This window comes from Cajanus cajan, chromosome 6 (assembly GCF_000230855.2).
Source record: "Cajanus cajan strain Asha chromosome 6, NIPB_CcT2T_4, whole genome shotgun sequence".
Classification (NCBI taxonomy): Eukaryota; Viridiplantae; Streptophyta; class Magnoliopsida; order Fabales; family Fabaceae; genus Cajanus; species Cajanus cajan.
In genome coordinates this window covers 31,878,532-31,901,349 of record NC_138522.1, presented here as the reverse complement: position 1 = coordinate 31,901,349, position 22,818 = coordinate 31,878,532, and the positions used below count along the sequence as shown (strand labels likewise).

The following is a 22,818-nucleotide window of genomic DNA, read 5'->3' as shown; positions in this document are numbered from 1 at the left end:
GAGAGACGGTACTCAAAGTCTGGAGAGACGGTACTCAAAGTCTGGAGAGACGGTACTCAAAGTCTGGAGAGACGGTACTCAAGGTCTGGAGAGACAGTACTCAAAGTCTGGAGACACGGTACTCAAGTTCTGGAGAGACAGTACTCAACCATCAGCGTCGTCAGAGGCACGTTGGTGTTCAACTTCCAGCTCGGGCGTCGAGTGAAGTTGACCCTGGAGAGGGTAAACTTAGCTACCGAGGTTGTCAGAAGCGCCGAGGTATGCAACAACCTGGAGAGGCTACTCAACAATTTTCCACCGGAAGACGCTACAAGTCAGAAGGTTGGCACATCACCCGGACAATTGGGTCAACTCCTTTACTTATCAACCGGTACACAAAAAGGCCGTTTGACTAAGTAAAGGGGGGGCAGCTGTAGACCCCTAAAATTGTCCGGGTCGGAAATAAGACTCGAAGACTCTCGAAGACCAAAGGAAAGTCAGCCGGAAGGACTCCTGGAAGACCCTGGAAGACCCTAGGATGATTATTCGTAGGTTTAGAGGTCTTAGAGTAGCAAAAAATAAGAAAGTGGAGGGAATGAAGCCCAATACGGCCTCCCAAAAGTTCAGTACGGCCGTATTGAACATTTTAAACTACAATACGGCCGCACTGAACTCAATACGGCCGTATTGAAGTTTCTGAACTTCAATACGGCTGCATTGAATTCAATACGGCTGCACTGAACTTCAATACGGCTGCACTGAACTTCAATACGGCCGTATTGAGGTTTTTTGAACTTCAATACGGCCGTATTAAATTCAATACGGCCGTATTGTAGTTCAAAACTTCAATACGGACCGTATTGACCCCCAGAGGCCGTATTGCGCCTCATCCCTATAAATATGACGTCAATTGGACGTCATTCTACACTTTTCCACACAGTTTTGACTCCCTCCTTGAGTATTCTGGGGTTTTTGAGCAGTGTTCTGCACTAGAAATCTCTCTGGGAGTCGATCCGATGAAGTTCTGGAATTCCGAGCATTTAGCTTGGAGATTCGAACTTAGTCGAAGGGAAATCCTTCGGATTACCATAGTTAAAATTTTCTAGGAGGGAGCGAGCGGGCTTGTAGAGCGAGGGAACGCCAAAAAGCTTCCCAGTTTTACTTGAATATAAAAGCACGCTTCAAAGGTTTCTTCTTAAAGTTCTTCCTTTTACTGCTTTCTGTGTGTATATTTAACTGTCATCATGTAGATAGTTAATTTATAATTGCTTAGAATAAATAGGGGTAATTTAGTAATTTCGCACTATTATTTTTAGAAATAATCTGTCATAGGGAACCCGAAAGGGGCGCTGTGGGGTGCTAACACCTTCCCCACGCGTAACCGACTCCCTTACCCGACTCTGGTTGTCATGGCCGAAGTCGATTTTTGAATCGATTGCCTTAAACTTCTTTTTCCAATGTTTTGAGTAAAACATTGGTGGCGACTCCATGAACCCTTCCTTTTTATGAAAACCGCTAATCCATGGAGGGTCCCGCTTGGGATTAACATGGATTGGTGAGCCTTTTAATAAAATTGCTCGTTTGACGAGGTCTCAGTTTGAGAATAAGTCATTCTAGCAATCCATATTTTTAAACAAATAAAAGAGTCCAACCATCCTTCGCGAATGCCGAAAGCCCGTTTCGGGCCGGTGGCGACAGTGAGGGAGGTGTTAGCACCCCACAGCGCCCCTTTCGGGTTCCCTATGACGGATTATTTCATAAATAAGAGTGTGAAATTACTAAATTACCCCTATTTATTGTAAACGATTATAAACGAGATATCTACATTTTGAAAACTTTAAACATGTAATGCAGCAATCAGAAAGCAATAAAGGAAAGCGATAAAAGAAAGGATTTGGAAAGGAAACCTTTGAAGCGTGCTTTTATATATATCAATGAAATCTAGGAGGCTTTTTGGCGCTCCCTCTCTCTACAAGCCCGCTCGTTCCTTCCTCCAAAATAATTTTTTACTATCGACTAGTTCGAATCTCCAAGCTAAATGCTCGGAATTCCAGAACTTCGTCGGATCGACTCCCAGAGAGATTTCTAGGGCAGAACACTGCTCAAAAACCCCAGAATACTCAAGGAGGGAGTCAAAACTGTGTGTGAAAGTGTCCAATGACGTCCAAATGACGTCCTATTTATAGGGATGAGGCGCAGTACGGCCCCTGGGGTCAAAACGGCCCGTATTGAGTTTTTGTACTTCAATACGGCCGTATTGGTTTCAGTACGGCCGTATTGTAGTACAAAATGTGCAGTACGGCCGTACTGAACTCCAAGGAGGCCGTATTGAGCTCCAAACCTCCCACTTCCTTATTTTTAGGTACTTTAAGACCTCTAAACCTACAGATAGCCATCCTATGGTCTTCTAGGAGTCCTTCTGGCTGACTTTCTTTCGATCTTTGAGAGTCTTCGAGTCTTATTTCCGACCCGGACAATTTTAGGGGTCTACAATTCCCCACAAATTTTCACAAAATTTTTTGTATGCTTTTCACAATTTGTTTGTTTTTGAAACTTATCTAAACGTGAACAATTAAAAGCTACACAATACTAGACGTTTCAAGACAATAAAAGTAAACACAATTAAGATGAAACAACTTAAAGGAAGCAAGGATAATCAACTAGTCGGATAACCCTAAGTGTAAGCTTGAAACATATGAAAATTCCAAGCCACTTCCACTAGTACTACACGTGAGTAGGCTACCAAGGAGTTAGATATACTTGACCAGCTTCTTAATACTCCCTCCAAGCTTTACAAATTGGTTTAAAATACAAGAGAGATTGCAAAAATTTAAACTAGCCTAGAAAGTAATAAATGGCGGCTTTAGTGACCAAGTTAGTGACGGATTTTGTTGTCCAATTTTCTAACACTTGTTTAAGTGTTTTAATCCGCCACCAATCCTTGGCTTAAGCTGTTCCTGGACCTGCACAATGAACACAACAAAATTGATTAATTGAGGCTGCTCACAAGGTGAAAGGAATGGTCACTCAAGTGAAGGAAGTTTAGGAAAAGTTTGGTCACTAAATTAGGTCAAATTTGTAGTCTTAATGTCCAACACTTTTCCTACTCTTTGTTGAGTCAATGCTTGATCCTTAAGCAAGTATTTGAGGCCACTTCCAGCACAGAAATTTTAATAAAAGAAAACAAGACAAGCAACAAAAGCACAATTTGAAAAACTTATACCAAAGTGAAAAGTAATATGTGTATGACAAGACTCAAAGAGGTTCAACAAATAAAACTAAAAATTAAGACTCCAAAGAAAGCTAGCACTCAATTAGAAAGGTTCCTAGATAGGTACTAGAGTAGATTAACAACACAAATTTTTTTTGAAAGAAATTGGATAAGTACTGTAGACACCCAATTTCGTCCGGGGGGCACACAAACAAAGAAATGGACTTCCATTATGAAGGAAAAGAGCTTCTGAAGCAGGCAAATAACAAGACAGGACATCAGAAGGCCTAAAGGCTAAATATGGTGTTTTTAGTAGCCCGGAACGGGCTGTTCCAAAATCGGAACGGCCCGTTACAAAGTTAGAACCCGCCGTTCCAAAATCGGAACGGGCCGTTCTGAACCCCGGAACGGGCCGTTCCAATATCAGAACGGGCCGTTCCAATATAACTAAAAACACCTAAAGAGGCTTGTGTGGAACGGGCCGTTCTAATAACAGAACGGGCCGTTCCAAACTCCAATGGGCTTGGTGGGCCTAGGGTGCTTCTCACTTGGGCCTTTATTGATTAAACACCATGTTCTATTGTATTTTCTGAGTATAGGAATTTACTTTGATGTTGGTCTTGTATTTTGACCATAGATTAGGATTTAGGTGTCTTGGGCTTAATTTTGGGCTTCTTAGGTTTTAGGCTTTTGATACCTAATATTGGGCTCATTCTTCTTCTTGTAATTTTTCCTTTTCATTGTATTTTCTTGACCATTGTATTTAGGTCATTAGATTAGGTTTTAAGGAGGAATTATTAAAATTAAGGATTAGGCAACATTAGGTTAAATTTGACTTGCATTTAAGTTGAATTTGGAGTCACATTGTTTGCGCCACCTTGGCTGAACAAGTGTGACACAAATTCAACCCTAAATGCTAATCAAATTCAACCTAAATGGACACTAAACACCCATGTGACCGGACCTTGCATGTGAGTTAAGTTTTTGAATTCAAATTCAAATTTGAATTCAAAAACTTGGCGCCACATTAGGCTAGAACATTGGCGCCAAGTGTGAGCCATTTCCGGATGCTATATATGCTACCTCCTTAACCATTTGTACTACTTTTGATCATATATGAAATTTGTGAGCCCTTGGCCGAGTTTCTTCTCTCAAAAGTCTCCAACCTCTCACCTCAAAACCCTAGGATAGTTTCCTTCTTTCCTACCTTTTGAAGTGAGAATCCATTGATGCTTGAGCTTGGATGCTTCCATCCAAGGATAGACCTAATTACTTCCGTGTTTCTTCTTCATTCAAGAGCCAATCCATTCGGTGATATGTCCTTGAAGATGATACGTGCCTAGGAGGAGCTTAGGAGGAGCTTGTTCATCCCTTCTTCTACTCACTTCTATCAATTTTGGTATCAGAGCAAGGTTTCTTCAAGGAGATAAGTTCTTCAAATTTTTGTGTCCGTGTTTGTGTCTTGTGTTCTTGTATTTTTCTTGCTTGAGTTTCTTTGTGGATCTAAACGTTTTAATTCATATTTTGTTCATAGATCCATTGTTGATTGTTCTTTATTTTCTTCCACAATCAACTTGTTAGGAATTTTTTGCTTGTGCTATTTTGATTTTATTTTTGAGTCTCTCCATTCCTTGTATGTGTCCGTGATTAGACCTCATGCATATGCATTAGATTTTGTTTTTGAATCTTTGTTTTGTCTTAGAAGTTTATGTGTAGTCCTTACATGTTGCAAATTCCTTGAATAGCATGTTTAACCTAGTTTTATTTTGAATTTTGTGTCTACATGTTGCTCTCGGTTTGCTCTAATTTGTGCCTACCTATATGTGATTTTTATTTTACCTTATTGTGTTCATAATTTTCTATTAGTCCTAGCAAGTTTCTTTAGAGTTAGGTTTCCATTGTGTACTTGAGTTTTCAAATCACTTTCCATTAAAAAAATCTTATAAAAATTTTTGTGACTCAAAATTTCAAGTGCATAATTCTACTTCTAGTGCACTCTTTCTTGTGGATTCAATTTTAAAAAAAAATTAGAGGCTGAAAACAGAGATAAAACAGAGCCTAAAACAAAAGAAAAGTTCTAAAGTTCAAAAGAAAAGTGTGCAAAAAGAATTCAATACAAAAAAAAAACCTAAGACTAGTGCACTAGTTTCTCATTTTCAATTGGATTTTGACCTAATTTTTGTAGTCTCGGTTTTTATAGCTTGGAATCATAGAAAGATTTGAAACAAAAGGCAAACACCTTCTCTGGAGTCTTAATTTGAGACTGGAAAAAGAAAGAATTAAAAAAATATATATATAAGACAATTTAAATTGAAAAAGCCGTGAGGTGTTCTTGGATAAAATTCACTTGATTCCTTGTTTTTGTTTTGACTACTATTTGTTCTATACTTATCCAATTGCTTTCAAATTTTTTTTGTTTTGTTCATCTACTCTAGTACCTATCTAGGAACCTTCCTAACTGAGTGCTAGCTTTTATTTGGAGTCTTAATTTTCAGTTTTACTTGTTGAACCTCTTTGTGTTTTGTCATATACACTTATTACTCTTTACTTTTGGTATAAGCTTTCCAAATTGTGTTTTATTGCTTGTCTAGTTTTCTTTCATTAAATTACCTGTGCTGGAAGTGGCCTCAAATCCTTGCTCAAGGATCAAGCATTGCTCAACAAAGAGTAGGAAAAGTTTGGACACTAAGACTACAAAAAAAATTTGACCTAATTTAGTGACCTAGCTTTTCCTAAACTTCCTTCACTTGAGTGACCATTCCTTTCACCTTGTGAGGCAGCCACCATTAACCTCTTTGTTGTGTTTCTTTTGCAGGTCCAGGAGCATCATATTTGAAGGATTAGTGGCGGATTAAACACTTGAATAAGTGTAGGAAATTTGAACATAAAAAATGCGTCACTAATTAGTCACTAAAACCACCTTTTAATTGCTTTCTAGGCTAGTTTACATTTTTGCCATAATCTCTTGTATTTTAAACCAATTTTTAAAGCTTGGATGGAGTATTAAGAAGCTGGTCAGGTATATCTAACTCCTTGGTAGCCTACTCACGTGTAGTACTAGTGGAAGTGGCTTGGAAATTTTATATGTTTCAAGCTTCCACTTAGGGAACCCGACTAGTTACTTATCTTGCTTCCTTTAAGTTCCTTGTCTTTTAATTGCCTTATTTTGCTGCCTTGAAACGTCTAGAATTGTGTAGTTCTTAATTGTTCACGTTTAGCTTAGCTTTCAAAACAAACCAATTGTGAAAAAGAATTCAAAATTTTTGTGAAAAGTTTTGGGGAATTGGAAGTACCACAAAGGAGTTTAGTGATTTTCACTTGAAAAGGCTTGGTTATTAAGTGGCTCTTTGTAGCTCACCTCCCTTGATAGTACAATTTGTACACTTAGACTTCCAAGTGCTATTTTCATTCCTAGAAAATCCCAAAAACATTTTATATCTTTTTGCATAACATATAAATTCTTATTGCTTAATCATGAGTCATCATTCTCAAAGTAGTAGTGACTTTGAATCTCCTAAAAGTTTTAAAAGAATTGTCAAGGAGGTTGAAGCACTAAAACTTTGGAAGCATGAGGAGGTACTTCAAAAACAAAAAGAAAAGATTGAAAGAGAAGTACAACTTCTTGCTTTAGAGAAAGAAATTCAAAAGATTAAGCAACAAGAAGCAAAACTTTTATAAAAAATACATAAAAACAAAAGTCAAAAAAGTTCTTCAAAGAGTTCCACTAAGAGTTCCAATGACTCTCAAAGCCAAGAATATGATGGTAGTTTGAACATGGATGCTTTCTACCAACCTAGACCTAGGAGAGTCATTAAGGAACCAAAAGTGAGGGAATCAAGGGTTGATCTCCCTTACTTTCATGGAAAAGAAAATGTGGACGCCTACTTGGATTGGGAGATGAAAGTGGAGCAAATCTTCACTTGTCATCAAGTAGGTGAGGAAAGAAGAGTTCCTATAGCCACCCTAGCCTTTCAAGGACAAGCCATGTATTGGTGGACATCCTTGGAAAGAGAGAGAAGACTTCACAATGATCCTCCCATCACTTATTGGAATGAATTGAGGAGTGCTATGAGAAGAAGGCACATTCCTTCTTATTATAGTAGGGAGCTTATGGATAAGCTCCAAAGACTCTAACAAAAAAATATGAGTGTTGAGGAGTATAGGCAAAAGATGGAGTTGTATCTCATGAGGGCTGGGATAAGGGAGGAAGAAAGATTGACCATTGCTAGATTTCTAAGTGGTCTCAATTTTGACATAAGAGATAAGGTTGAGTTACTCCCTTATAGGGACCTTGATGATTTGGTCCAACTTTGTATAAGGGTGGAACAACAAAACTTGAGAAAAAGCTCTTTTAAAGGCAAAACTCAATCTAGCTCTTATATTAAGAAAGACTACAAGAGGGAGGGTCAATATGATTCCTCTAAGAAATTTGGCAAAGGTCTTGAAAAAGAAAAAGAAAATGAAAAAGAGAAAAATAAAAATGTTGTCACTTCTAGTAGTAAGACTAGTGACATCAAATGCTTTAAATGTCTTGGGAGAGGCCACATAGCTTCTCAGTGCCCAACTAAAAAGGTAATGATTTTGAGAGGGCAAGATGTTTATAGTAGTGTTGATGAATCTAGTTCCGCTACTTCAAGTGATAGTGAATCAAGTGAGGAAGACCATCCAATTGAAAGTGCATATCCTTGTGATGGTCAACTTCTTATGATTAGAAGACTTCTAGGAAGCCAACCTCATGAGTCTCACCTTTCACAAAGAGAGAATATTTTTCACACAAGGTGTAAAATTTTTGATAATGCTTGTTCTCTCATTGTGGATAGTGGGTCATGTTGCAATTGTTGTAGTACAAGGTTGGTGGAGAAGCTTGGTCTTACTATTATTTCCCATCCGAAACCATATCAACTTCATTGGATTAATGAAGATGGGGATTGTTGCCACCGGCCCGAAACGGGCTTTCGGCATTCGCGAAGGATGGTTGGACTCTTTTATTTGTTTAAAAATATGGATTGCTAGAATGACTTATTCTCAAACTGAGACCTTGTCGAGCAATTTTATTAAAAGGCTCACCAATCCATGTTAATCCCAAGCGGGACCCTCCATGGATTAGCGGTTTTCATAAAAAGGAAGGGTTCATGGAGTCGCCACCAATGTTTTACTCAAAACATTGGAAAAAGAAGTTTAAGGCAATCGATTCAAAAATCGACTTCGGCCATGACAACCAGAGTCGGGTAAGGGAGTCGGTTACGCGTGGGGAAGGTGTTAGCACCCCACAGCGCCCCTTTCGGGTTCCCTATGACAGATTATTTCTAAAAATAATAGTGCGAAATTACTAAATTACCCCTATTTATTCTAAACAATTATAACTTAACTATCTACATGATGACAGTTAAATATACACACAGAAAGTAGTAAAAGGAAGGTCTTAAGAAGAAACCTTTGAAGCGTGCTTTTATATTCAAGTAAAACTGGGAAGCTTTTTGGCGTTCCCTCGCTCTACAAGCCCGCTCGCTCCCTCCTAGAAAATTTTAACTATGGAAATCCGGAGGATTTCCCTTCAACTCAGTTCGAGACTCAAGCAAAAAGTTCAGAACTCGAGAACTTTGTCGGATCAACTCTCCGAGTGATTTCTAGGCAGAGCACTACTCAAAAAAACCCAGAATACTCAAGAAGAGGGTTAAAACTCAGTGTAAAAGTGTGGAATGACGTCCTATTTATAGGGAACAGGCGCAATACGGGCCCTGGAGTCAATACGGCCCGTATTGAAGTTTTGAACTACAATACGGCCGTATTGAATTCAGTACGGCCGTATTGAAGTTCAAGAAACCTCAATACAGCCGTATTGAGTTCAGTGCGGCTGTATTGAAGTTCAAGAAACGTCAATACAGCCGTATTGAGTTCAGTGCGGCCGTATTGAAGTTCAAGAAACCTCAATACGGCCGTATTGAGTTCAGTGCGGCCGTATTGTAGTTCAAAATGTTCAATACGGCCGTACTGAACTTTTGGGAGGCCGTATTGGGCTTCATTCCCTCCACTTCCTTATTTTGAGCTATTACAAGACCTCTAGACCTACAGAGAATCCTCCTAGGGCCTTCCATGAGTCCTTCTGGCTGACTTTCCTTCAGTCCTCAAGAGTCTTCAAGCTTTATTTCCTACCCGGACAATTTTAGGGGTCTACAGCTGCCCCCCCTTTACTTAGTCAAATGGTCTTTTTGGTGTATCGATTGACAAGTAAAGGAGTTGACCCAATTGTCCGGGGAATAAGCCATCCTTCCGACTTGTAGTGTCTTCCGGTGGAAAATTGTTGAGTAGCCTCTCCAGGTTGAGTATTAGTCGTCGCCTCTCCAGGCTCATTGCATACCTCGGTGCTCTCGACAACTGGGTAGCTGAGTACCGCCTCTCCAGGCTTGTGCATACCTCGGTGCTCTCGACAACTGGGTAGCTGAGTACCGCCTCTCCAGGCTTGTGCATACCTCGGTGCTCTCGACAACTGGGTAGCTAAGTACCGCCTCTCCAGGCTTGTGCATACCTCGGTGCTCTCGACAACTGGGTAGCTGAGTACCGCCTATCCAGGCTTGTGCATACCTCGGTGCTCTCGACAACTGGGTAGCTGAGTACCGCCTCTCCAGGCTTGTGCATACCTCGGTGCTCTCGACAACTGGGTAGCTGAGTATTGCCTCTTAGGCTTGTGCATACCTCGGTGCTCTCGACAACTGGGTAGCTGAGTACCGCCTCTCCAGGCTTGTGCATACCTCGGTGCTCTCGACAACTGGGTAGCTGAGTACCGCCTCTTCAGGCTTGTGCATACCTCGGTGCTCTCGACAACTGGGTAGCTGAGTACCGCCTCTCCAGGCTTGTGCATACCTCGGTGCTCTCGACAACTGGGTAGCTGAGTACCGCCTCTCCAGGCTTGTGCATACCTCGGTGCTCTCGACAACTGGGTAGCTGAGTACCGCCTCTCCAGGCTTGTGCATACCTCGGTGCTCTCGACAACTGGGTAGCTGAGTATTGCCTCTTAGGCTTGTGCATACCTCGGTGCTCTCGACAACTGGGTAGCTGAGTAGCGCCTCTCCAGGCTTGTGCATACCTCGGTGCTCTCGACAACTGGGTAGCTGAGTACCGCCTCTCCAGGCTTGTGCATACCTCGGTGCTCTCGACAACTGGGTAGCTGAGTATTGCCTCTTAGGCTTGTGCATACCTCGGTGCTCTCGACAACTGGGTAGCTGAGTACCGCCTCTCCAGGCTTGTGCATACCTCGGTGCTCTCGACAACTGGGTAGCTGAGTACCGCCTCTCCAGGCTTGTGCATACCTCGGTGCTCTCGACAACTGGGTAGCTGAGTATTGCCTCTTAGGCTTGTGCATACCTCGGTGCTCTCGACAACTGGGTAGCTGAGTACCGCCTCTCCAGGCTTGTGCATACCTCGGTGCTCTCGACAACTGGGTAGCTGAGTACCGCCTCTCCAGGCTTGTGCATACCTCGGTGCTCTCGACAACTGGGTAGCTGAGTATTGCCTCTTAGGCTTTGAGATGATTTTGTCTCCACAGTCCACGATGCTGCTTCGATGGTTTGATTTTGATTTTGGTGCCGCTGAGGGCTGGATAACGCAGGGATCCGTCTAGGGGATGTGTAGTTACTCATAGGTTCTTGTGTCCCAACTTTCCATTGCGTAGTTGGTACCCATTGAGGAATTTCTGTTTCCTTGGGGTGTAGACACGAAGATGCTCTTTCTGATGTGAGCGATGCCTTATGATTGGCTGACGTCCTTTCGACGATGGTGGAGTATCCCGGTTATCCTTATTCGGGTGTCTCTTTTTATTTTTCTGGCTTTGTTGCCTCTATGTAGGCTATCATCTGCTGGGGGATTTTGTCGTTTTGTTGTGATTAGCCTCTTCTGTTAGGCGGATCATCTTGACGTTCAATGATTGGCTGAATGCCGAATTCCGCTTGGGGAATGATTATTGATCTTTCGATTTTTCCTCTTTTTGAAGGAGTGCCTCTGAGTAGGCGAATTATCTTGATGTTTGGTGTTCGGCTGAGTGCCGGATTCCGCTTGGGGAATGGTTATTGATTTTTTTTTATTTTTCTCCTTTTGTAGGGGTGCCTCTTGAGTAGGCGACTGGGGATTTGGGGATCTTATGTATCCCAGAGTATTATTTAGGAAGCCTCTGCAGGCTTAGCCTCACTCAGCGCTTCAGTCAGAGAGCTATCTTCCACTGAGGAAGTTTCAAGTCCTTTGACTGAATATTTTGCTTGGATGATCGCGCTTCCATTGGGGATTTTGACGATTTTGCTTTGATAGCTCTCGCTGGGGATTTGTTCCATGAGCTTAAGCTGAGGTTTCTCTGGGGAGTATTATTTCTGCGATCCTCTCCAGGCTCAGTTATTCTGTACAATTTATTGAGTATTATTTCGGCGAGCCTCTCCAGGCTCAGTTATTCTGTGAGGGAGTATTGTTTCGGCAAGCCTCTCCAGGCTCAATTATTCTGAGAGAGTATTATTTCGGCAAGCCTCTCCAGGCTCAATTATTCTGTGGGAGTATTATTTCGGCGAGCCTCTCCAGGCTCAATTATTCTGTATGATGCGGAATCTTTGTCTTTTTTGTCGAATTTTGACTTTTTCTGTATTTTTGCCTTTTTTGTCGTTTTTCGGCTTTTGTTGACTGCTGTCATACACAAGCAATTTTTCTATTTTTATTTTATGCGATTGCCTCATGATAAGGTCTTTGAATGTGCAACTAATGTGTGTGTGATGCACAAATGCAAGTTTTATTATTTAATATTTTTTAGAAAAATGAATGGCTCTCCCTAACCTCCTTTTCTTGGAGGAATTTCTGTCATCGACGAGAGGGAATATTTTTGTGAGCCTTTTATGCAGGAGATTATGGATTTTATAGGAACCCCTCCAATTTTCTTTATTGACTGATTATTAAAGGAATTTCGTACAATTTTTATGAAATACCAATTTTAGAGGCATAATCACATGGTTAAGAGAGAAGAGAAAGTGAATAGATATTTTATTGATATTCACAAGTGTTTTTACAGAAAGATATACAGAAGGAATTTCTGAAGAATGGCTGGCTAAGGTAGGCTATACATTTTTGGCTTAAACAATCATATCTGTAATTGTCGCTCTTCCCGTTCCCCTAGTTGCTTCGGGTGAGATGCCTGAGCCAGGAGTGTAGATGCTGCAAGACGCTTGCTTCTAGAAGATAATCACTTGAACCGCCTTTCGGTTTTCGATTCAAGTGATCGTTGCTTGCTTTGTTTTTGTATCTTATTCTTTTGCCCCTAATTTTTGCCTAGGACGTATCCTAGCGGGGATAAATTCACCTTTGTTTTGCCTAGTACCCTTGTACTGGCGGGCTTTTTATTTTGCCCTAACTTTTGCCTAGGACGCCCTTTTTGGGTTTTCATCCTAGCGGGCCTATGCAAGCAACGTCTTCAAGCGTAGTACTTCTTTACCACGTCAGCGTTGACTGGGTATCGAAGTTCTTCTCCATCCATGTCTGTGAGGATCAATGCTCCTCCTGAGAAGGCTCGTTTTACCACGTATGGTCCTCCGTGATTTGGGGCACACTTTCCGATTTTGTCCTTTTGAGTTGGTAGCAATTTCTTCATTACCAACTCTCCCTCATGGTAGACTCGAGGGTGGACTTTCCTGTCAAAAGCCTTTTTGATCTTCCTCTGATAGGCTTGACCATGGCATATGGCGTTCAGCCGTTTCTTTTTGATAAGGTTCAACTGGTCGTATCGGCTTTGAACCCATTCTACCTCGGAAAGTTTTGTTTCCATGATTACCCTTAGAGAAGATATCTCGACTTCGACGGGTAGAACTGCCTCCATCCCATAAACGAGGGAGAATGGAGTAGCTCCTGTAGATGTACGTACTGAAGTCCTATAGCCATGAGGAGCGAAGGGTAACATCTCGTGCCAGTCTTTAAATGAGACAACCATCTTTTGCACTATTTTCTTGATGTTTTTATTGGTCGCCTCGACTGCCCCATTCATCTTTGGCCGATATGGGGAAGAGTTATGGTGTTGGATCTTGAATTCTTGGCACAGTTCTTCCACCATTTTGTTGTTCAAATTAGATCCATTATCAGTGATGATTTATTTCTCCATGCTTCCACTAGATTATTCTAAAATCATTTGGGACAAGAGAGAAAAGAAGGGAAAGATACTTTTATTCTGAAGTTTGTGTTTTAGAGGGGATTTATTTTTCAAAAATGGTTTTTGTAAGAATGGATGGCCAAGGTAGGCTTATGTGTTTAGGCTTGTTTGATTAAACACTTATGAAGTTAAAAAGTCGTGTTGTGATTCGACAACTTGGATAGCTTCCCTTGAACCTTTCTTTTTGAATTCGGTTCATGGTACCATCATGGATTTTATTTTTGTTTTTTTTTTTGTTTTTTTTTTTTTATTGTCCTTATTTTTGCCTGAAACACCCTTTTGTGGTGTTTTAGCGGACTTTTGTTTTTTGTTTATTTTGTAACCCTAATTTTTGCCTAGGTCACCCTTTCGTGGGATTCCTAGCGGGTTCTTTGCTCTTATTTTTGCGCATCCCCCTTTTTGGGTTTTCTGCCGAGCTTCTTTTATTTTAAAGGATTTATTTTTATCCATGATGGCACTTGTCGAGGCCAAGGGAAGGTGCTCCAAGTTGTCACACACACTTCCACATAAAAAATGATGCGGGTTTATTATTATTAAGATGATTTTAACCTCATTCATGTTTATTCAAACAGGGTTAAAAATAATGTGGTTTAGAATTTTATTATAAGCAAGAAAAGAAGCAATGAAGAATGATTTTATTATAATCATAGCGGAAACATGTGTCCTTATTTCATCACTGATATGGGTCCCAATGTTGACCTCTTATATCTCTCGGCCATGCCCCAAATTCACAGTCTCCAATTTCTCTTGACGAGTTGGAGTAGGCGAGCTTCTCGTTCTAGCATTCTTTGCAGATCCGGAGAGATGGCCTCCTCATCGCTATCCGACTCAACCCATTCATCCTCAACTTTCGGATCCCGGTCAGAGCGAACAATTACGGACATAATTATTTTATTGGTTCTGTTTAGGTTTAGAATTATTAATGTTAATGAGGAAAGAGAGAAAAGAACAAAAGAGAGAGTGATGTGTGAAAAATGCCTCTTTATTGATATGTATTAAAAAAAAATGTAAAACCCTTATTTACATGAAAAGGTTCTCATGATCTCGGGTACTGATCATGAGTCCCTAAAAGAGAAATATGAAGGGGCCCTATCGTGGCTTGTTCTTCTCTCTATTCCTGCTTTGGCCGAGGATTCTTGCTCACGTTGGGCGCTGTCGAATCGAAAGTGACCCATCCAGCATCAATAAGGCTTTGGACCTTGTGTTTGAGAGCTAAACAGTTCTCCGTTGAATGTCCTGGTGCCCCCGAATGGTATAAACATTTGTCCTGTGGCTTGTACCAATCGGGGTAAGGTGGGTCGATCTTTCTTGGTGGAACATAAGCTAGAAGTTTGGCTTCTACTAGCTTCGGCAGGAGATCGCTGTAGGTGGTCGGAAGTTTATCAAACTTCTTCACAGGGGTGAATTGCGATCTTCCTGACTTCGAAGTGGAGGAAGATGAGGAAATGGTTATGGCACTGACTCCTCTCTCCTTCTTCTTCCCAAAGGTCTTCTTAGCTTTAAATGATTGGGAAGGTTTAGCTAGCTTCCCACTTTTCAGCTCTTGTTCCACTCTTCCTCCAACATGATGGGACTCATGATCACTGTGCTCAGCCCCTTGTATGTTGTGGTGACGCATGAGTTCCATCATTTGCGCCATTTGCTCCTTGAGCTGTGAGAGCTCGGCTGTAAGCTTCTTATTTTGTTCCTCCAACGCGTCCATCTTCTTGATTTTCTGCGCGCGCGTGAGGACAGAGAGATGACCAGCCACTTTCTAAAATGAATGTTTAATTAGTTTATTTATGGGATGAATACGCTCTTGACATGAGCTTGATAACCCTCCATTTTTAAGGCGCTGCCTTTTTAAAACAGAGTGTTACTACCCTCCTTGACTTATGATCTCTCCTCAACGGAGAATCTCGATAATTATGGGTCTCTTTTACTCATGTCAAAGGGTATTGGTGAACCTAAAATGCATGGTTTATGAGGATGCATGATGTCTTATTGGTAATGATGCACATGCTCCTCACTTTTATTATATTTCCACACATGGTCTTTTTTCTCATGTCATGGTATTTTCATGCATGGGGATTATTCTTTAGACCTTATCACGAGGTTTATTACTAATGCACAAACAATATCACATAAACCTATACACAAACAATTCACTCATCCACGAACAGTCACGAGCGAATCACGAGGTAGGGGTATCCTGCAGAAAAGTGCATATTCAAGGTGGATCTAACTGTTCTCACCGGTCTGAGGCCCCCAAGGTGCCCCCATTATAGGGACCCAATTCCTCTTGTCGTAAGTCGATGGAAAGTTCCAACGCACTGTCGGACTCGAGTTCATGGTTATCACCTTGAGTGATGCTTTCCGACAACGGTCTAGGGGCACCTATAGACCCATTCGACAACCGGTCGTACTAACATCCACTCCCTATGGCTTTCCACTCATGCCCTCGGGTATAGAGGGAACTGTTGTGTGCAAAGGTTTGTGTGCAGTTTTTATTTCAAACATTTGCGAAAATTTAAACATACAACAGTTATTAAAGCCAAATAAATAAAGCATGTTATCATACAAACAAGGGGTAATGAAGTAATTTTAACTATTATTTATTAAAAATAATCTGTCACTAAATGAGACTGACTCTCGAGGCTTCCCCAGTGGAGTCGCCATCTGTCGCAACCGGCCCGAAACGGGCTTTCGGCATTCGCGAAGGATGGTTGGACTCTTTTATTTGTTTAAAAATATGGATTGCTAGAATGACTTATTCTCAAACTGAGACCTTGTCGAGCAATTTTATTAAAAGGCTCACCAATCCATGTTAATCCCAAGCGGGACCCTCCATGGATTAGCGGTTTTCATAAAAAGGAAGGGTTCATGGAGTCGCCACCAATGTTTTACTCAAAACATTGGAAAAAGAAGTTTAAGGCAATCGATTCAAAAATCGACTTCGGCCATGACAACCAGAGTCGGGTAAGGGAGTCGGTTACGCGTGGGGAAGGTGTTAGCACCCCACAGCGCCCCTTTCGGGTTCCCTATGACAGATTATTTCTAAAAATAATAGTGCGAAATTACTAAATTACCCCTATTTATTCTAAACAATTATAACTTAACTATCTACATGATGACAGTTAAATATACACACAGAAAGCAGTAAAAGGAAGGTCTTAAGAAGAAACCTTTGAAGCGTGCTTTTATATTCAAGTAAAACTGGGAAGCTTTTTGGCGTTCCCTCGCTCTACAAGCCCGCTCGCTCCCTCCTAGAAAATTTTAACTATGGAAATCCGGAGGATTTCCCTTCGACTCAGTTCGAGACTCAAGCAAAAAGCTCAGAACTCGAGAACTTTGTCGGATCAACTCTCCGAGTGATTTCTAGGCAGAGCACTGCTCAAAAAAACCCAGAATACTCAAGAAGAGGGTTAAAACTCAGTGTAAAAGTGTGGAATGACGTCCAAATGACGTCTTATTTATAGGGAACAGGCGCAATACGGGCCCTGGAGTCAATACGGCCCGTATTGAAGTTTTGAACTACAATACGGTCGTTTTGAATTCAGTACGGCCGTATGGAAGTTCAAGAAACCTCAATACAGCCGTATTGAGTTCAGTGCGGCCGTATTGAAGTTCAAGAAACCTCAATACAACCGTATTGAGTTCAGTGCGGCCGTATTGAAGTTCAAGAAACCTCAATACGGCCGTATTGAGTTCAGTGCGGCCGTATTGTAGTTCAAAATGTTCAATACGGCCGTACTGAACTTTTGGGAGGCCGTATTGGGCTTCATTCCCTCCACTTCCTTATTTTGAGCTATTACAAGACCTCTAGACCTACAGAGAATCCTCCTAGGGCCTTCCATGAGTCCTTCTGGCTGACTTTCCTTCAGTCCTCAAGAGTCTTCAAGCTTTATTTCCTACCCGGACAATTTTAGGGGTCTACAGGGATATCAATGTTGATAAACAAGTGAAAGTCAAGTTCTCTATTGGTAACTATGAAGATCAAGTGGTTTGTGACATAGTTCCAATGGAGGCTTGCCATATTTTGTTGGGAAGGCCATGGAAATTTGACAAGCAAACCATGCACAATGGCCTTACCAATGAAATCACTTTCACTCATAAAGAGAAGAAATTTATACTTCATCCTTTGTCTCCTTCACAAGTGATAGAGGATCAAGTACAAATGAAAATGAAAAGAGAAGAAGAAAAAAAAATTGAAATTGAATAAAAAAAGAGAAAAAATAAAAGAAGCATAAATCATCAAAGAAGAGGGAGGAAGAGAAATCTCTTCTTAAAGAAGGAATTCAACAAGAACCTTTAAAACAAACTTTAATTGTTGAAAAGCCTTCTTATATTCTTCTTTGTAGAGGTATGCTTCAATGTCATAATTTAAGCATTGAGCTTAGTTCTTTACCTTCTCAAGTTTCTCATTTATTAAAAGAATTTGATGATATATTCCCTAGTGATGGTCCAAAGGGCCTTCCTCCTTTTAGGGGTATAGAACATCAAATTGATTTTGTGCCTGGGGTTAGTCTACCCAATAGACCAGCTTATAGGACAAATCCTCAAGAAACTAAGGAGATAGAGAACCAAGTTCAAGAGTTATTAAATAAGGGGTGGGTACAAAAGAGTTTGAGTCCTTGTGCTGTGCCTGTGTTGTTGGTGCCAAAAAAAGATGGAAAATGGAGAATGTGTTGTGATAGTAGGGCCATTAACAACATCACAATCAAGTACAGGCACCCAATCCCTAGACTTGATGATATGCTTGATGAATTATATGGTGCATCTATATTTTCTAAAATTGATCTTAAGAGTGGTTATCACCAAATAAGAATCAAAGAGGGTGATGAGTGGAAAACTACTTTTAAGACCAAATTTGGATTGTATGAGTGGCTAGTTATGCCTTTTGGTTTAACTAATGCACCAAGTACATTCATGAGGCTTATGAATCATGTCTTAAGAGAGTGTATAGGAAAATTTGTTGTTGTTTATTTTGATGACATCTTAATCTATAGTAGGTCTCAAGATGATCACTTAGGACATCTTAGAGAAGTTATGATGATCCTTAGGGAAAACCAATTATTTGCAAATCTTGAAAAATGTACTTTTTGTGTGGATCATGTGGTTTTCCTAGGGTTCATTGTAAGTAAAAATGGGGTTCAAGTGGACCCCGAGAAAATCAAAGCCATTCAAGAGTGGCCCAAGCCTAAAAATGTTAGTGAAGTTAGGAGTTTTCATGGACTAGCAAGTTTTTATAGAAGATTCATACCTAACTTCTCTAGCATTGCTTCACCCTTGAATGAGCTAGTCAAAAAACATAGTTTATTTGATTGGACTTTAAAGCATGACCAAGCATTTCAACTTCTTAAGGATCAACTTACTAATGCACCCATTTTAGCTCTACCAAATTTTGAAAAGACTTTTGAGCTAGAATGTGATGCATCAGGAGTTGGCATAGGAGCTATGTTATTGCAAGGAGGACACCCCATTGCATATTTTAGTGAAAAACTAAAAGGTGCCTCCCTCAATTACCCTACCTATGACAAGGAGTTGTATGCATTGGTTAGAGCCTTACAAACTTGGGAACACTACCTTGTGTCCAAAGAGTTTGTCATTCATAGTGACCATGAGTCACTTAAGTATTTAAGAGGTCAAGGTAAGTTAAATAAGAGGCATGCCAAATGGTTAGAGTTCCTTGAACAATTTCCATATATCATTAAATTCAAGAAAGGAAAATCAAATGTTGTAGCTGATGCTTTATCTAGAAGATATACTTTGCTTGTGTCTCTAGGTACTCAAATTCTTGGATTTGATAATATTAGGGAGTTGTATGAGGAAGATCTTGAGTTTGGTGATAATTATAAAAAATGTCAACAAAAAGCTTTTGATGGTTTCTATATGGTTGAGGGGTACTTGTATAAAGAAGGAAGGTTATGCATACCCCAAGGATCCATTAGGAAATTATTAATTAAAGAGAGTCATGAAGGTGGGCTTATGGGGCACTTTGGTGTTGAGAAAACCCTTAGTTTGCTAAAAGAAAAATTTTATTGGCCCCATATGCGAAAAGATGTCCAAAGGCATTGTTTTAGATGTTTGGCTTGTTTACAAGCTAAGTCTAAAGTAATGCCTCATGGTACATACACACCTTTGCCTGTTGCTTCTTCTCCTTGGGTAGATATTAGCATGGATTTTGTGCTAGGTTTGCCTAGAACTCCAAGGGGAATGGATTCTATCTTTGTGGTAGTGGACCGTTTTAGTAAAATGGCTCATTTTATTCCATGCCACAAAGTAGATGATGCAAGCAACATTGCAAAACTTTTCTTTAGAGATGTGGTTAAACTCCATGGGTTTCCTAGGACTATAGTTTCAGATAGAGATACAAAGTTCCTAAGCCACTTTTGGCGTGTCTTGTGGTCAAGACTAGGAACCAAACTCCTCTTTTCAACTACTTGTCATCCTCAAACAGATGGCCAAACTGAGGTAGTGAATAGATCTCTGTCAACTATGCTTAGGGTAGTCCTAAAGGGTAATCACAAATCTTGGGATGAGTTTTTACCTCATATTGAATTTGCCTACAATAGGGTAGTTCACAAAACTACCAATATTTCTCCTTTTGAGGCTGTATATGGGTTTAATCCTTTAACTCCTTTGGACTTGATACCTCTTCCTAATGTTGAACATTTCATTCATAAGGAAGGGGCTTCAAGGGCTGAATTTGTTAAGAAACTTCATGAAAGGATTAAAACTCATATTCAAAATCAAAATGAGAAGTATGCTAAGCAAGGAAATAAAGGCAAGAAACCTATGATCTTCGAGGAAGGAGATTGGGTTTGGCTTCATTTAAGAAAAGAACGTTTTCCAAATCAAAGGAAGTCCAAACTCAGTCCTAGAGGAGATGGCCCCTTTCAGGTCTTACAGCGTATCAATGACAACGCTTATAGACTTGATTTACCCTCTGATTATGGAGTCAGCACTACTTTTAATGTTAGTGATCTTAAACCTTTTGTAGGTGCTAGTGATGATGAGGAAGAGTCTTCAGATTCGAGGACGAATCCTTCTCAAGAGGGAGGGAATGATGGAAGAGCATGGGCTAAAGGCCCAACCACTAGAGCTATGGCCAGGAGACTACTTGAAGATTTGACTGCTTCAAAGCTTAGTGGGCCCAATGGGCTTGGTGGGCCTAGGGTGCTTCTCACTTGGGCCTTCATTGATTAAACACAATGTTCTATTGTATTTTATTAGTATAGGAATTTACTTTGATGTTGGTCTTGTATTTTGACCATAGATTAGGATTTAGGTGTCTTGGGCTTAATTTTGGGCTTCTTGGGTTTTAGGTTTTTGATACCCAATATTGGGCTCATTCTTCTTCTTGTAATTTTTCCTTTTCATTGTATTTTCTTGACCATTGTATTTAGGTCATTAGATTAGGTTTTAAGGAGGAATTATTAAAATTAAGGATTAGGTAACATTAGGTTAAATTTGACTTGCATTTAAGTTGAATTTGGAGTCACATTGTTTGCGCCACCTTGGCTGAACAAGTGTGTCACAAATTCAACCCTAAATGCTAATCAAATTCAACCTAAATGGACACTAAACACCCATGTGACCGGACCTTGCATGTGAGTTAAGTTTTTGAATTCAAATTCAAATTTGAATTCAAAAACTTGGCGCCACATTAGGCTAGTACATTGGCGCCAAGTGTGAGCCATTTTCGGATGCTATATATGCTACCTCCTTAACCATTTGTACTACTTTTGATCATATATGAAATTTGTGAGCCCTTGGCCGAGTTTCTTCTCTCAAAAGTCTCCAACCTTTCACCTCAAAACCCTAGGGTAGTTTCCTTCTTTCCTACCTTTTGAAGTGAGAATCCATTGATGCTTGAGCTTGGATGCTTCCATCCAAGGCTAGACCTAATTACTTTCGTGTTTCTTCTTCATTCAAGAGCCAATCCATTCGGTGATATGTCCTTGAAGATGATCCATGCCTAGGAGGAGCTTAGGAGGAGCTTGTTCATCTCTTTTTCTACTCACTTCTATCATTAACTTCGGCTAGCCTTCTCCTATCTCCACCCTTGGAGAGTGGAAAACCTAGAGTGGCCTCAATCTTCACCTTGGAGTCAGCCAACCATCCTTGAGCTTCCATCAAAATGCCTAAACCATCTCTCCCACTTCACGCCCAAAATCACTTCCCCTTCACCCTAAATGTCTCCATCCATTTCTTGTCCTTTGGTGAGCATAGATCCTTGGGCAAGGTTACCTTCTTCAAGACATCAAAATCATCCATGGAAAGGAGGTCTCCATCACTATCTCGCAGCCAGACATATCTATCTTCTTGAAGGAGTTTGGTGAAGATATCAGCTAGTTGTTCTTCAGTCTTAACATAAATCAGTTCAAACGTTCCTTTTTGCACATGATCTCTAATGAAATGATGTTTAATGTCTATATGTTTAGTCCTAGATTGCAAAACAGGATTTTTAGAAATGTTAATTGCAGCAGTGTTATCATAGAGTATAGGAATACTACATTCATAAATGTCGTAATCTTCCAGCCGATGTTTGATCCAAAGCAGTTGCGTAAGACACTGTCCTGCGAAAACATACTCAGCTTCGCAAGTTGATAAGGCAATCGTGCTTTGCCTCTTGCTAGTCCATGAAACCAAGCAGGGACCAAGGAAATGACATCCTCCGCTAGTGCTTTTTCTCTCCCATTTATCTCCTACATAATTTGCATCACAATATCCTAGAAGGGAAAAATTTTGGCTTCTATAGAAGCTAATGCCTAGGTTAGCAGTTCCTTTAAGGTATCTTAAGATTCTTTTAACAGCTTGTAAGTGTACCTCCTTAGGTTGTACTTGAAACCTAGCACAGACGTAGACGTTGAACATGATGTCTGGTCTTGACGCTGTAAGGTACAAGAGAGAACCAAACATTCCTCAGTACATCGTGCTATCAACGTTTGGTGATTCTTTGTCCCGACCAAGAGTAGTTGAAGGATGCATCAGTGTCTTCATTGGTTTTGCATCTTCCATCTTAAAATTTTGCAATAATTCTTTTGTATATTTTATCTGATGAATTTTGATTCCTTTGTCTGACTGGACGATTTGAAGTCCTAGAAAGGACTTCAATTCTCCCATCATGCTCATTTCAAATTCATCCTGCATAAGCTTGGAAAACTCTTGGCAAAGATTTTCATTAGTAGCACCAAATATTATGTCGTCTACATAGATTTGAACTATTATGAAATCATCCTTTATTTCTTTTCTAAACAAGGTGCTGTCAATTTTGCCCCTTATAAAATTATTATTTGTTAGAAAAGAGCTTAATTTTTCATACCACGCACGTGGTGCATGTTTTAATCCATACAAAGCTTTGTTTAGTTTGAAAACATGAGATGATAGTAGGTCATTTTCAAAACTAGGAGGTTGACTCACGTAAACCTCTTCCGAGATTGTTCCATTTAAAAATGCACTTTTAACATCCATCTAG

General features: G+C 40.4%; 1 pseudogene; it reads right to left on the bottom strand.

Moving 5' to 3' along the window:
- Window positions 1-21,515: 21,515 nt before the first annotated feature.
- On the bottom strand, window positions 21,516-22,262 carry LOC145958637 (secreted RxLR effector protein 161 pseudogene; annotated as a pseudogene).
- Between the last annotated feature and the right edge of the window lie 556 nt (window positions 22,263-22,818).